This window comes from Eubalaena glacialis, chromosome 3 (assembly GCF_028564815.1).
Source record: "Eubalaena glacialis isolate mEubGla1 chromosome 3, mEubGla1.1.hap2.+ XY, whole genome shotgun sequence".
Lineage (NCBI taxonomy): Eukaryota > Metazoa > Chordata > Mammalia > Artiodactyla > Balaenidae > Eubalaena > Eubalaena glacialis.
The window spans coordinates 4187931-4199730 of record NC_083718.1 but is presented as its reverse complement, the minus strand read 5'-3'; positions in this window follow the sequence as shown (position 1 = coordinate 4199730).

Below are 11800 nucleotides of genomic sequence, written 5' to 3'. Positions count from 1 at the left end.
AGTTTTTCAACATTAAGTATGATTTAGCTGTGGACTTGTTACATATGGCCTTTATTAAACTGAGGTAATTTCCTTCTATTCCTAGTTTATTGAGTGTTTTTATCATAAAAGGAAACTGAATTTAGTCGAATGATTTTTCTGTACAGTATCTGTTGAGATGATTATATGATTTCTGTTCTTCATTTTGTTAATGTGGTGTGACACATTTATTGATTTGCATATGTTGAACAATCTTTGCATTCCAGAGATAAATCCCACTTGATTATGTTGTATGATCCTTTTTCGTGTGCTATTGAATTCAGTTTGAAACTATTTTGTTGAGAATTTTTGCATCTATATTCATCAGGGATATTAGCCTATATTTTTCTTGCAGTATCCTTGTCTGACTTCGATATCAGGGTGATGCTGCCTTCATAAAATGAGTTTGGGAATGTTCCCTTCCTCTTTAATTTTTTGGAAGAGTTTGAGAAGGATTGGCATTAATTCTTCTTTAAATATTTGGTGGAATTCATGTGTGAAGCCATCTGGTCCTGGGCTTTTTGCTGTTGTTGGCAGGATTTTGATTACTGATTCAATCTCCTTATTAGCTATAGGCTAATTCAGATTTTCTGTTTCTTCATGATTCAGTTGTAGTAGGTTGTATGTTTCTAGGAATTTATCCATTTCTTCTATGTTGTCCAATTTGTTGGTATATAATTGTTTATAGTAATCTCTTATGATCCTTTGTATTTCTGTGGTATCAGTTGTAATGATTCCTCTTTCATTTATAATTTTATGTATTTGAGTCCTTTCTCTTTTTGTCTTGGTAAGTCTAGCTAAAGATTTGTCAATTTATTTGTCTTTTCAAAAAACCAGCTTTTAGTTCAATATCAAAAAAACAAACAACCCAATCCAAAAATGGGCAGAAGACCTAAATAGACATTTCTCCAAAGAAGATATACAGATTGCCAACAAACACATGAAAGGATGCTCAACATCACTAATCATTAGAGAAATGTAAATCAAAACTACAATGAGGTATCACCTCACACCAGCCAGAATGGCCATCATCAAAAAATCTACAAACAATAAATGCTGGAGAGGGTGTGGAGAAAAGGGAACCCTCTTGCACTGTTGGTGGGAATGTAAATTGATACAGCTACTATGGAGAACAGTAAGGAGGTTCCTTAAAAAACCAAAAATAGAACTACTATACGACCCAGCAATCCCACTACTGGGCATATACCCAGAGAAAACCATAATTCAAAAAGAGTCATGTACCACAATGTTCATTGCAGCTCTATTTACAATAGCCAGGACATGGAAGCAACCTAAGTGTCTATCGACAGATGAATGGATAAAGAAGATGTGGCACATATATACAATGGAATATTACTCAGCCTTTAAAAGACATGAAATTGAGTTATTTGTAGTGAGGTGGATGGACCTAGAGTCTGTCATACAGAGTGAAGTAAGTCAGAAAGAGAAAAACAAATACTGTATGCTAACACAAATATATGGAATCTAAAAAAAAAAAAAAAAGTTCTGCAGAACCTAGGGGCAGGACAGGAATAAAGATGCAGATGTAGAGAATGGACTTGAGGACATGGGGAAGGGGAAGTGTAAGCTGGGATGAAGTGAGAGAGTGGCATGGACATATATACACTACCAAATATAAAATAGATAGCTAGTGGGAAGCAGCCACATAGCACAGGGTGATCAGCTTGGTGCTTTGTGACCACCTAGAGGGGTGGGATAGGGATGGTGGGACGGAGACGTAGAGGGAGGAGATATAGGGATATATATATATATGTATAGCTGATTCACTTTGCTATAAAGCAGAAACTAACACACCATTGTAAAGCAATTATACTCCAATAAAAATGTTAAAAAAGTAAACAAAATATAAAAAAATAATAAAGTTTGAAATAAAAATAAAGCAGATATAATTTTTAAAAACCCAGCTTTTAGTTTTGTTGGTCTTTTCTATTGTTTTTTATTCTCTATTTCATTTATTCCTGCTTTGACCTTTGTTATTTCCTTCCTTCTGCTAATTTTGGGCTTAGTTTGTTCTTTTTATAGTTCCTTGAGATGTAAAGTTAGGTTGTTTATTTGAAATCTTTCTCTTTTTTAAAAAATGTAAGCATTTATTTCTGTAAACTTCCCTCTTAGGACTTCTTTTGCTACATCTTATAAGTTTTGGTATGTTGTGTTTCTATTTTCACTTATTTCAAGGTATTTTTAAATTTCCCTTTTGATTTCTTCTTTGAACCATTGGATGTTCAGGAGTATGTTGTTTAATTTCCACATATTTGTGAATTTTCCAGATTTTCTTCTGCTCTTGATTTCTAGTTTCATTCTGTCGTGGTCAGAAAAGATACTTGGTGTGATTTCAGTCTTACATATTTTAGGGCTTGTTTCGTGACCTAACATGTGATCTATCCTAGAGAATGTTTTATGTGCACTTGAGAAGAACGTGCATTCTACTGCTATTGGGTGGAATGTTTTGTATATGTTAGGTCCATTTGATCTATAGCGTTGCTCAAGTTCTCTGTTTCCTTACTGATATTCTTTTTGGATGTTCTATGCATTATTTAAAATGGGGTATTGAGATTTCCTGTTAATTTTTTTTGCTGTCCATTTCTCCCTTCAATTCTGTTAATGTTTGCTTCATATATTTGGGTGCTTTGATCATGGGTGCATATGTATTTATATTTGTTACATCCTCCTGATGAATTTACTCTTTTATCATTATATAATGTTTTTCTTTGTTTCTTGTGATCTTTTTTGACCTAAAGTCTATTTTGTCTGACATAAGTATGGCCACTTCTGCTCTCTTTTGGTTACTATTTGCATGGAATATCTTTTTTCCATACTTTTATTCTCAGCCTGTGTGTGTCCTTTTGTCTAAAGTGAATCTCTTGCAGACAGTGCAGCATCGGAATCACCAAGTGTGCCTGTTAAACAAGCAGATTCTTGGATTTCATCCCACACCTACTGAATTAAACTCTCTATGATGGTATTGCCATATTAACATTTTTAAGAAGATAAATTTAAAACCCAGTATTCCCATTTCTTCCTGAAATTTAAGATTAGCTGTGTCTATCAGAAGGAGTTTTGTGGATTATCTGGGAAATTGTGTACTGTAACTAATTTAAGATTGGACTTTGTTATTTAAACTTTCCCATTGCCTTATTAGAGGTTGGATCCTGGTAGCTGAATGATTCTTTGTTTGCCAAGCAAAGTGACGGATGTGGGAATATCCATTTTGGAGATAGAAGCTGATGCTGGATTTAGTTATTCTTTTTTCCCCCAGGGATTATATAAGGGAGTGTGCAGGGAAAGAGAGAAAGGAAGACAATGTAAGAAAGAAAACTTCAGGAGGAAAGAGACTAGGTGGCTGGTTTCCATGTTTTTGAGGTTGGCAAAGCATGACTGTTTGAAAGAATGGCTGGAGAGACCTTGGGGGAGAGGCAGGAGCAAAAGAAAATTTTCAAGTGAAATGCTGCATGCTAGGGCATGAACAATCCCTTTGACCCCATCAATGTTCAGGAAAAGTATAAAACCCTTAATATGCTTGGAGAGATGAGCTCTCTTGAGAAAGCCTATGATGGCATGAGATTGACTCCAGGTCATCACGACTCAGAATAGAGTGTACTTGCCTGCATGAACAGCTGTACATCCTGCACAACGATGAATGTATAGTAGCTACTAGGATATTTCACACACCCACCAATCCTCCCAGATCTCCATGCTCTCTATATTGTTTTGTGTTGTTATTGGGAGGGAGGAGAAGGAGGCAATGGTGGGGGCTGGATGATATAAGGGGATTGAGATGGAGAGAGCTGGACAAAATCTGAGAGTCAAGATTATGGTGGGGCGAAGGGGTGTCAGTAGTGGCAGGTAGATGTAGAGACAATGTAGAATTCAACAGGATTTCAGCCATGTTATTTTGATTTAACCTTGGTTTCTGCATAGGATGACAACTGTGAGAATGAAAGAGGGAGCTCTCAGTAGTCTACCAGGAAAACAGGTATAAACTGAGTCTATCTGTCTGGCAGGAACTAGCCAGGATATGTGTTCAGTCTCCTTCTGCAGTACTGTTAACATCTGGGTCTCCCCTTTGTCCTCAGGACTGTTTCTTCTCAGTGTCCGCAGTCTTTTTTTCCCTTGAATTCCCCTTAAATTTCTTTTTTTTTTTTTTAGAACTCTATCATGTTTTCTTTTCATATCCATTGAGTTCTCAGGTCAGTTCTACCTCTTTATTGTCTCTCTGTCTATCCTCTTGTCTCTTTTCCTGCTATGGATAAGGACCTACTTATCACCCACTTGGATTCCAACAATAGCCTCCTAACAGATGCCTTGGTGTCCAGTCCGGTCCCCCTTTCTAATCCACTGGAGACACTCTGATCAATACATGTGCAGTTCTCATTACTTTACTTGACTGCTTACAGCTGCTCAGTGGCTCCTGATCCATTTCAGGTAAAGAACAAACTTCTTAGCATGGCCTCGAAGGCCCTTCATAAGTCACCCTTCTAGCCTCTCCAACAGCCATTTAAGCCTTCTCCCAAATGCAATTCTCTAGCTTTCTATATCTCCTTGCCTTTGCGGGTGCTCTTCTCTCTAGCTGTACCATTCTCCCACCCTCCCACATTTACCAGGCTACCTCCTAATCAACTTTGTGTTTGGTTTTTTTTTTTTTTTTTCCTAGCAGAAAAATAGATTCTAAGAAATTTTCTAAGTTCTAATTCTGTGAAATTCCTGTTCCAGTGTTCATGAGGATCTATTCTCATATCATAATAAGAACTATTGATTACTATGAACTTTACATTTATTAATTAATCACTAACCAATCCAGGGCCAAACACTGAGTTAGGCCTTAGGAGATGAAGATTAGTAAGACATAGCTTTTGACCTGGAGGAATCACAGTTAGAGGATGGGGAGAGACCAATAGACTATGTCCTACAACATGGGAAGTGTTATAATAGAGCTATAAAATCACCAAGGTGGTAATGGCCACCTTTCCTAGGGGAGTTGAGTAAGACTTCACAAATGAAAAAAACCTTTAACCCTAGTGAAATCGAGCTGGACCCTGTGGGGCTCCTGGGCATGGAAGCCTTTCTGTACCCCATTTTCTTGTTTGTAGGGAGCGGACCTCAGATTCCATGACCTTCCCTGAGTTGCAAAGGGCATATTCGAATAGTTGCTAATCAGGGAAGGGAGGGGATGCAAAGACAAGGGAGTAGCAGCCAAGAAACCACCTGAGGCTACATTAAAGGAACCAGAGAAGACCATTCAAGAAGATTACCTTAGACCAGATTAAAGGAATGCAGGCTCTGCATACACCCTAATCTTATCAGCAACCCCACCCTTGAATTATTGCTATAAAACTCCTCATCAAGTCCTCCCAGTTGGGATACATAGTTTTTCAGGGCAGGAGCCCACTGTGTCCCCCTTCACCTGGCAAAGCAATAAAGCTATTCTTTCCTACTTCACCCAAAACTCTGTCTCTGAGATTCTATTTGGCACGGGTGCACAGAGGCCAAGCTTTCGGCATCATTGCCTTGAAAAACCAGTAGAATTTGCCAGATAGAGAAAGAAAGAAAAGAAACTCTAGACAAAGAGAATGGCAAGTTATTATAATAACTGGCCTTAATATTTTTCATTTGCTAATATTGCTGCTAAGACTGTTGTTTTGACTTTCTCACCATTAGCAAGGCCTTAACTTGAATGAAAGAGAGAGGTATAGGTTACTATCGACTACCGATGCAATTACTCATTTCACAGCTGGGGTGGGGAGTGGTATCGTGTGGGTGTATATATATTGCCTGAGGGTTTCTCTTTCCCTTCTGTGTGATCACAGATGATTTGGAAACTTCTTTCATGAATGGTGGGCTATCCAATGTTCAATCAGCAAAATCACAGCTCTTTCAAACTTTGCTGACTCTGATAGGGTCACTGTGGGAAACTTCTTGCCTCTTGGGTAGACTGATATGGACATCACATTCGGTGCTGGTGGTTTTATTTGGGGTGTTTGGGCATATTTACACTTTTGCTTAGGAAAGCATCTTTCTAAACTGTGACTACAAACTGTGAATTCACTAGGAAACAGGTCTTTAGAATATTGGCAAGGTTCTCATATTCACTGTAAGCTCTATTGAAATATCTCTGGGGTTGGTCTGTGGAACACATACGTTCCAATTAATTGATTACACATTAATAAAAATGATAACAAGTTAACACTTGTAGATGCTTTTTCAGTGGAAGTGCTAGCAGGATAAAACAGACTCCATTAAACTTCTGTTCTGCTGGATTCTACTTCACCGAAGATAAACAGCTTACTCTAAAAATGAGATAATTTCATAATAGTCTATTTAAACTGGCTGCAGAAGTAAATTACAAGGGTTTTCTGCCATTCCCCACCTCACCACCCCATACCACAATCATTCTGTCCTTAAATCAGTTGATGTGGCTTAGTTCTTTTTCTACTATAATAATAATAATAATGATAATTATTATTATAAACTCATATATCTCACATCATGTGCCAGGTAACATTCTGAGCATTTTCTGGGTATCTAGTTATTTAATATTTACAAGAACTCTCTGTGGTAACACCATTACTATTTTGTTCGAGGAATGAGGGAGCTAAAACACAGAGAGGTTAGTAACATGCTCAAGGTCACAGAGTCAGTAACCGCTGGTGTTGGGATATGAGTCCACACAGTCTAGTTGCAGGGATGGTGCCCTTTAATACTGTGCTACACGATCTCTCTAGCCACGGTCATAGTCAATATGCTTCTCTTCACAGTGTCATAGCAGGAGTTTAATTGACTTGAGGACATAGGGAACCCCATGCCCTCCAAGTACCCCTTCTTACACTGGAAGTGAGCACTTGGGTCACTGGAGGTGGGAGAAGTAAGAACATGGACTTGTCAATTACCGGAATGGCCCTGGAGATATTTCCCATCTCCAATGTGTGATTTAATGGAATTCAGCAATGTTGGTTGAATTAATGAATGAGGGGATGAATGATTACTATTGCACAGGATGTAAGATCTCCATTATGTCATTGGCAAGAAGCTCCTTCAGGCACTCTGTGAAGTGAGTGAAGAAATTCCCTACACCAGTAACTCTCTGCAATGCCGGGATCCCACCGTCCTGGGAGGATGGAGATGGGAGAATGGGAAACAGGACAACCAGCTAGAAACAGCAGCAATTGCGTTCCCTCTTGCTGATAAAATAGAGCCATAACATTTTCCATGACCTCTAGATTCCTTCCTTTAGGGAATTCCCAGGCCGTCCAGTGGTTAGGACTTGGCACTTTCACTGCCATGGCTCGGGGTCAATCCCTGGTGGGGGAACTAAGATCCTACAAGCCACGTGGCGTGGCAAAAAAAAAAAGAATATATTCCTATGTTTATTTTTAGTGCTTTTCTTTCAGTGATCTTGTTTTCTTTAAGTCTAGGGCTACAATAACCATTTTGAGGAGAATGTTCCCAGTGCAACTTTTGAGCTGAAGGAAGCAGGACAAGAGAGCAGATCTCAGGTCTTTGTTGATGAATCTAGAGGTGGAACGAGACCATCTACCCACCCTCTGCCCACTCCTGAATCCCGCTATCACCAGCGAAAAGCACATGACTGACGTCATCTCATTCTAAAAGGATGGCAATGTACTATATCTCATTTTGACACTCAACACTGTTGGCAATCCTATTACACTTCCTTAGCATAGCCATCTTCATACTTTCTAAAATGATCATTTCCCCCCTTGTTTTGTCTTGCTAAGTCTCCTAAAATTTCTCATTCAGCTAATCATTTTCCTGCTATTTATTAAAACAAACAACAGCAGCAGCAGTAAATCAGACAGGAACTTTCTCATCTTCCTAGCACTAAATCTACCTACCCATTTGTATGTCAATCCCACTGCCATCTTCCTGTTCATACAAGAGTCCCTACTTTTATCTAAGGCCAACTCTTCTGCTTTAATCAGAATCCTATGCTTCTTGCCCTCTCAGGGATGTGGCTTCTGCAATAGTTTTCTTCTATTCTGCATCACAATCTTTTCCTCTTTCGTGGAATTTCAGTCAATGTATGAATATGCTCTAACGTGTCCTGTCCCAAACAAAGAACACATGTTTGATACACACTGAAACCAAGCAGGACACCGTGGGGCTCCTGGGCATGGAAGCCTTTCTGTGTCCCCTGTTTCTCGTTTGTAGGAAATAGGCTTCAGCCTCCATGACCTGCCCCAAATTCCAAAGGGCAGGTTCAAACAGTTGCTAATCAGGGAAGGGAGGGGATGCAGAGACAAGGTGTAGCAGCCAAAAAACAATAGTGCAGCCTTGGGGCAGGGTCCTGATTCCACCTCAAGGGATACGCATAACAATATCTTTGAACTCTTCTGCAGAACTAAAACCCCCAACAAATGGAAGATATTAACTACTTGATGAAGCATTCTTCATTCCAGAGAGAAGATCACAGTTTGATAACTTGAGAACCATGGAAGCTCATCAAGAGACCGCCTGAGGCCAGATTAAAGGAATGTAGGCCCTACACACACCCTGATCCTTACCAGCAACCCCAACCTTGAACCATTGTTATAAAACCCCTCACCAAATCCCCCCAGGTTGGGACACACAGTTTTTGAGGGCACAAGCCTGTGTGCCCCTTTTCCTGGCAAAGCAATAAAGCTATTCTTTCCTGCTTTACCCAAAACTCTGTCTCCGAGATTTGATTAGGCACCAGTGCATAGATGTGAGTTTTCCACATCAACATCTCCCTCAAGCTGCATTTCCATGTCCCTGGTGGTGTTTGCAGTTTTAGGGTTATCTGTAGCTGGTATCTCTCCCTTGCTCACCACGCATTCTCCCCTTAAACTGCTCCTCCTCATGCCTGAATCTAACAGTCTCACCTCTGTATTATGTCACTGGAACTCCCAGCAGCGTCCAAGACAGATGATTACCCTCTCCTTTTTAAAAGCAATACCGAATGGGTCTATCCGTTAGCTATTGTTTCCCAAAGCATCACACCAAAACTCAGTGGCTTAAAATAACAATTTACTGTTGCTCGTGAGTCTATGGGTCTTCTGGGCAGTTTATATGGTCTCTTCTTTTCTCACTCAAGTGTGATGGTCAAGTGCAGGTAATGTGGTTCTGCTGATCTAGGCTAGGTTCTTACATGCTGTGGGTTGGCTGGTTCTAGGACGGCCTCAGCTGCAAATTTCAACATTGGCAGCTTTGCATACTCTGACCAGCTCTATTCTAGCTCAGTCCCTCTGTAAGGTAATAAGGCTGATTTACTGGTGGCAATTTGTGATTTTGTGTGTGTCTGTGTGCTAATATAGAGGAAGAGAATCTGAAATATTTTTATCCCTCTACATTGCTGTAAATGGCATGGTTTTGTTTTTGGACACAATGGAAATGAGTAAGAACTTAATGGAGTCATTTTTCATGTTGCAAAGGAGCAAAACAAAAATAAAGGAGGATTCAAAGCATCCTTAGGTTATTCCATTTCTGTGTGAAGACCTGTGGGAACAGAAAAAGCATTTTAGGATAAGGACATGTGCAAAAAGGTTAACTTTTTTTGTGACTGAGAAAGGTATCAGAGATAGGCGAGTTATCTCTGAAATATGTAAAACCTTCTTCATATGTAAATAAAATAAACCCTGGTGGCTCTACCTTCTGTGAGAGTGTAAGAGTTCTTTGACAATGACTCATTCAGTTAGGCAAAGACATGAAACCATATTTGAATGTAAAACTATGTGAGTTACAGAGAATCTAGGAAGCTGGGTATCAGCACATACTACTGCCAATATAGCATGTAGGGTAGATATGGGGTCAAGGAAAAATTAGCAAATACTACAGAGGTAGATGAGATAATGCCAAGTAGTGGGTACTGCTCTTTGAAATTGGTTTGATTTGATTGGTGGAATTAAATGTTGAAGGCCTATAGGGATCGTTTAGTTCAACACCATTTTGTCTATTAAGCCATTAAAAAAGAAACTGAAGCCCAACAGGACATAGACAGGACATAGACAGGACATAGACATAGACAGGACATAGAGAGCTTGGGGCACAGCCAGGACCAGACTCACCCAATCTTCATCCTTGTCTTCTGGCTGTGGGCGCTACTTTACTTCTGAGAAAACTCTTGTACTGATTTTAGTGTGTTTCTGTCATGCTTAAGGCTTAAAAAATTATCCTATCTCCTCTGCAAGAATTTATTAACTTGGGTGCTCTGGACACTATATGAGCTTTTTACATCCAGGAAATTGACATCTTGATGGTTTTCATGAGGCAGGGTATTTAAGATATTTTTCATGAGATTAGATATTCAAGGCAAATTGCAAGGCTGTGGTTTTCAAAATGATCTCTTCACATGATGACTTTTCAAACGCGCTCTTTTACTCACTGTTTTACATGTCTTGATCTGTAGGATAGAGTAATTGAATTCTCCAAATCTGTGTTGAGCTGGAAATCCTCCATGGCTACCCTCATTTTATGGAGGTAACTTTACTTGATGCCTTCACCTCCTTCTCCAATCTTCTCCTCCCCCTGAAAAAATGAGGGGCAGTGTCCTAGGAAAGGTTGATACCTTTCTGGTCATTAATTGGGGAATCAGTTGTCTTTCCGGTAAATGGAGAAATCTTCCACATAAAACAAGTAAGCTAACCTGTTTGGTTTTCTTGGCCCCCAAAGTTGGGAAAACAAATGGAATTCAAATTTTCTTCTATTAACCTAATGTGAATGTATGATTGAATATTTCTGAGGTCTAAAACTATGGTAAAATTTTAACTTTGTCTGTTAAAAGGAAACAGTGATGCTAGTAATCTAAAACAATGATCAGTTAGAATCATTACAGTTTGTATTTGGAATTGATTATACAAATAATTTGGTAACAATGAAAATTTCCTAATTAAATTTTGTTTGCAGTGGAATTAAAATTTGTCTGCATATATTATTGGAAAATCAGAGTACCTAGCATTCTTAATGATATAAATGTAGAAACTTTTCAGAGAGGCAGCAGGGTTAGTACTGAAGCATGGGGACATTGGAGTCATATTTCCAGATTGAAGCCCCAAATTGTCAGTGTTTCTCAAGCAACTCTAGGCAAGTTTCCTAATCTCTGTTTCCCATTGTGTAAAACGGGGATGCTAATACTACCCACCACAATGGGATCAAGATAATTTATACATTGCACTTAAAGTACCTGGTACTTAACAAGAAATTAGCTGTGACTCTCTAGGCAACTGGGCTAATGGCACACTGTCTTAGCCCATTGGAGTTGGTGGGGAGGCTCCTGTAACAAAGTACCACAGACTGCGTGGCTTATAAATAACAGAAATTTATTTTTCATAGTCCTAGAGGCTGGAAGTCTGAGATGAAGGTGCCAATGTGGTCAGGTTCTGATGCGGGCCCTCTTCCAGGCCACGGGCAGAGGGCTTATTGGATCCTAACATGGCAGAAAGAGGGTGAGCGCCCTCTGGCCTCCTTCAATAGGGCACTAATGAATCCCATTCACAAGGGTGCCACCCTCATGACTTAATTATCTCCCAGAGGCCCTACCTCCAAATGCCATGACATTGGGGATTAGATTTCAGCCTATGGATTTTGGGGCAATACAAACATTCAGTTCATAATACATACTAACCTACTATTTCTCCTGGGAGGTTTTGTTGTTGTTATTTTGTTTTTTTTGTTTGTTTGGTTTTGGTTTTTTTAGTCTAAACATGTATGCTAGCAACTCATTTAACTGTCATTTAATTTTTTTTTAACATTTCTGCTAGAAAGAGAAGAATATTTGGTTTGTTGAGGTTAG